The sequence below is a fragment of the Lissotriton helveticus genome, chromosome 5_1 (assembly GCF_964261635.1).
Source record: "Lissotriton helveticus chromosome 5_1, aLisHel1.1, whole genome shotgun sequence".
NCBI lineage: Eukaryota > Metazoa > Chordata > Amphibia > Caudata > Salamandridae > Lissotriton > Lissotriton helveticus.
This window is the reverse complement of record NC_136065.1, coordinates 1,353,254,196-1,353,259,267: the sequence shown is the minus strand read 5'-3', so window position 1 is coordinate 1,353,259,267 and position 5,072 is coordinate 1,353,254,196. Positions and strand designations below refer to the sequence as shown.

The 5,072-nt window shown below is 42.2% G+C and overlaps 1 long non-coding RNA gene across 1 annotated transcript; it reads right to left on the bottom strand.

The window, feature by feature from the left end:
- Window positions 1-391: 391 nt before the first annotated feature.
- On the bottom strand, window positions 392-1,770 carry LOC144753623 (uncharacterized). The gene is made up of 5 exons (XR_013594434.1): window positions 1,667-1,770; window positions 1,412-1,551; window positions 1,176-1,269; window positions 992-1,060; window positions 392-701 (listed from the first exon to the last, which is right to left on the bottom strand). It is a non-coding gene; the product is annotated as an uncharacterized LOC144753623 (long non-coding RNA).
- Between the last annotated feature and the right edge of the window lie 3,302 nt (window positions 1,771-5,072).

Sequence of the window (5,072 nt, the reverse complement as noted above, 5' to 3'; positions counted from 1 at the left end):
ACTGAGTGGCAGAATCTTACTTGAGGGGTAGGTTATACCAAGTTCATAGGCCTAGACAGAGAAGACTCATTCGTACTTTTAAAACATTTCCTGGCTCTCCAGTTTCAACAGGAAAAGGTTGTGTGCTGTTTGGAGGAATCCAAAAAACACAGAAAAACCTCTCCTAGAACATTATATAACAATAGGTAATATATCCATCAATTTTTATATAACATCATTGTCCCACGCAGAAGGAATTATAAGAAAAACATGACATTTCATTATTTCGAATCCATCGGAGAACACATATTCATAAAAAACATTATATATATATATATATATATATATATATATATATATATATATATATACAATGCAAATTAATGAAATGAACACAGCATATAGCCCCCAATCAAGCTCGCACATTCAAACATCCTCTTAGCCATTCACAACGTTGTACGCTGCAAGACAAAAAACAATATAATAATTACAGGACCAGAAATCTAAAGAAAAAGGTACAAACAAAACAAGGCGCCGACGCGCGTTTCGGAAAGGACAATTTATCCACAGTTCCTTCGTCAGGGCGCAAGGAAGGGCAAAATATATAAATAAATTCTTCCAAGTTCAGGATAACTTGAAATTTTTCAAAACATAATTCTTTTAGAACAACTTTTCAAGGGCTATATCTTGATGACGATGAGAAGCAATATAAAATACAGTGTCTGTGGGGACAATGAAAGGAAACATTAAGCAGTTATTTTTATGATCATAACACAACGCTGCTGGAGAAACCCCCACCAAGTACAAGACAAGGTACTTAGACCGACAAGTGCATAGAAAATAAGAGAAGAATGGGTGCATATAAAGAAAGTTAAAGCACGCCAAGGGAATGGAAGGATTAGATATGAATATCATAGAGACCTTAAACCCCAAATAACAACCAAAAGGAACGGCAGCAGAGTAGAAGCCAAACCTCCACCCAATTCTGACATATACTATTCCAATAGCCTACCCAAATTCTATAGGTATATCACGGCAGTTCAGAGGTAGCATATCGCTATACGGAGTCCAGAGATCATATCTGATACAAACAGTCAATCATTAGTAAATATACAAGCTCTCAGGGGAAAAGATAAAACCCGAAACCCCCTTGCCACATTACATTAGCCCTTTATAATGATCAAGGGTCTACTTACTTTCAAAAAAAGAGACGATTTTAATATATTTAATGTGCAAAACGGGTGCTGTTGATCTCCAAGATGATGATCAGCAAAAGTTAAATCGTGCAAGCTAAAACAAAGACAGAAGGGAAAACGTGAAATGGTTCCTAGAAAGGTTAAATAACTAGGAGTGGAACAACCTAAATCCTAATCAGAAAATACAGGGGAAGCGGACAAGGAAAGGATATTACGAATATTAAGAAGGTACCTACCTATGAGGAATACCAAAGCTCTACCGATAATCCTAGGGGCCTGGTGGAGGTTTAGGGCACACTACACGTGCTTCCGCCATGAATTCACATGATCCTAGGCAGTGGGTCGCACAGGAGTTAGTAGCCGTCAGATATGAAGGCTGCAAATAAGGGAAACAAGGGATCAAACGCTAGCCAAGCGTATAGACTCTGAAATGCGCTAGCTCCCCCAGGCAGACACCCCCCACACACACGAACCCCGGTGGGCAAACTAACCTGATAGTAGTACACAGAGACCCGTCTCTCGATCTACCGCTGTCGTGAGGTGGCTGAGACTGGAGTGGCGCCCCTCTAAATACGAAACGCAGGGCTGGTCAATCGGCATCGGCTGTGCCGGGAAGACAACAGAGGTAGGACTAGAAAACGGAACACAAGTAAAGCGGCCATGATGGAAAGGGCAACAATAATGCCCGAGTGTGTTAAAGGGATAAAACAAACAACCAAGGCACAGAATGAATGAACGTAGGGAAAGTAGGCACAAGATAAAAAAGGAGAACGGGGCCAAAACTACACAAAACAGGGTCAAAGGAGCAAAAAGTCAAATGCTACATGTGCCCGATCGGGATAGAAAACTGATAAATCAGCAGAACTGACCCGGCCATGTTGGAATGGGATATGGCAGCCGGTGATGGTAAACCTCAAAACAGAGGTAGAAAAATATAAATGAAAATTCATTGTCCCTGGAATAAGAGGGAAGGAGTTAAAATAGAAGAAAAGGCTATAAACACCGGTCCATACAATAAATGTAACCAAGGGGCAATGAGACCAAGATACAGGTACAGCAGGTCAGTTGACAGCCATCAATAGAACCTCAAAAATTACAGTTTACAGTATCGCATTATGCCAGGGTATAGATTCATTAAGCCCTGTGACCGCCGTCTGCAAAGTGAAGATCCAAAAGACTTCTCTTTTGGCTTGTAGGCCATTGATGTTGTTGTCCTGCGGATTATGGACTTTCTCAAGGATTCTCTATTGGAGATCATTAATAGAATGTTGTTTCTCATGCCAATGTGACACCAGGGGTGCTCCCCTTTTGTTGTTCCTAATAGATGATTTATGCTCGCTGAGACGAGTTCTAAACTCCCGACTAGTTTTACTTACATACCCAGCCGGGCAAGGACACAAAATCAGGTAAATCACATTAGCTGATCTACAGTTCGTCATTTCTTTCATGGAGAATTTTCTCTTGCCCTATATTAGGACATCTGACACTATCGCCGATCCACAGGCATGACAATTTCCACACCTATGAGTACCAAGAACAGGATTCTCTCCTGTGATAGATTTCTGATGTGGTAGAATAGTGTTCTTAAATTTAGAATGAACCAAATGATTTCGAAGGTTCCTGTTCCTACGGAACGCAAACACTGGTCTAGTTAAAGCTGTTCCAGGGAAACCTGAGTTCAAAATATGCCACTGTGAACAAACAATCTGTCGTAGTTGGTTATTGATATTAGAATGGCGTGTGACGTAGACAAGTTTGGGATTATTGTTCTCTTTTTTATTCTCCAACAGGGCATTTCTATTGTAGTATTTAACCCATTTGTAAGACTCTTTGAGAAGTCTTAGAGGGTAGCCTCGTCTGAGCAACTTATTTTGAAGTTCTCCTGCATGGATCTCAAAGTTATGCATACTGGTGCAATTGCGCCTCAGCCTCAAAAACTGGCTGAAGGGTATGCCATCTTTCTGGCTACGAGGATGGAAGCTTTGGTATTGTAAAAGCATATTGCGCGCAGTAGGTTTCACATAAAGCGAAACTTTAATCATTTCATTTCATTTAAAAAATCTTTATTTCGATCACTGATCATAAAAGATACATTACAGTATGTACAATTAAAAAGTTATTAAACAGTGTGATCCAGTAGTTAAGATGATAAAATTTGAGTACAAGAAAACATTAAATACAAATCAATTTAGTGGGGGCCCATTATACCAGTCTTTTCATAGCTCGGGTGCGGATGAACCAAAGTGACGTTAAAAATTTTGAGATTGCAAAAACCACAGTGGGAGAAAGGTCTGATTTTAAAACTCTGTAAGCAGTACGGTGAGATCTGAATCCCAGGTTCCTCAATAGCGGAACTAACCAGTATTTCCTGCTCCGCTCGTAGCCCTTGCAGAAGAAGACCGCGTGCACGTCATCCTCCTTCGGGTACGCACACATTGGGCAGGATGATGCGGTGGAGCAGGATTTCCAGGACGCTGAAAATGAAGCTAGTGGGAGGCATCCATAGCGCCACTGTAAAAACAACTTCCTCGTTAATGGAGGAGCGATCTCATCTAGAGTATTTTCGAGGGAATAGAAGTCTTTCACTTTCAGAAATAAGTTTGTCAGAGACCCCTCTCGAGTGTCATTAGTTGCTCTTGTGAGCATCAAAGCATAGTAAGCACTCGCAATTTCCTTTTTTGGAATCCTGGTACATGTGTTCGCAGGGTCCGTCCATAGTTCCGGGTAGCCCAATTCCTCGAACGTCCCCTTTACATATGTTAACCACGGAATTTTCTTTGTATTCCGTAGTTCCAGGAATTCCTGTAATTCCTCTCTATAGTGTACGAGGTCTGGGCTACTCCACAAACGCCTCCAGAATGTTAAGGGTTTAAGTCCTAGCTCCTCTGTTATGGGTTTAATTCCTAGATCTAATCTAAGTGGTAGTAATGGAGTGCTCTGGGGAAGGGCGGCTACTTGTCTCAGAAATTTGTTTTCAGTGGACTGTAGCTTTGAATGTTGGATGTGGCCCCACAACTCACCCCCGTATGTAACCCCCGCCCGGGCTTGTGTTTTGTATATATGGATAATTGGGGTAAATGGTCGATAGCGTGTTTTATTAGCCAGGCGCAAAGTTCCACCCGCCAACTGAGCCAGTTTGATGGTTACTTTGGCCTGATGCGACGTCCATGTTAAATGTTCATTTATAGTGATCCCCAAGTATTCAATGTTATGCACTCGTTCTAATTGGACGGTGCCTAGCGTGGGAGGGGTTCGATTTCGAGATTTGGGATTTAAAATCATAAATTTTGTTTTTTGAGGGTTTATCTCCAATCCCCGATCAGAGCAGAAATCTAAAAAGCCATCCAAGATGCGTTGGATCCCCATCGGGGATTTAGACAGCAACAGGGTGTCATCTGCAAACATAATTGCAGGCACCCTGTTGCCCGTCAACTTTGGGGCGTCGGAGTTGACAATCCTGTTTAGGTGAGCAACAACCCCGTTCACAAAGATGCAAAACAGGGTGGGTGCAAGCACACACCCCTGTCTCACACCTCTGCGAACGGGGAACCTTTCGGTTAGTTTGCCACCTTTGCCACACCTCACGCGGGCATAATTGTTGGAATGGAGTCTCATCAGGATTGCCAAAATATCCGCAGGGACTTTCAGTTCTTCCATCACTTTCCACAACCTTGCTCTAGGGACTAAATCGAAGGCGGCACGTAGGTCTACAAAGATGGTATATAGACTGCCGCCCTCGATTACCGCTGTTCTCCAATAGAGAAGGTGTAACCTAAAGATTTGATCTGTGGTGGATACTCCCTCCCTAAATCCTGCCTGGTACTGAGATAGGATGTCCATTTCTTCAATCCACACTTGCAAACGATTCAAGATCAGTCTGCCAAAGAGTTTCTGCGA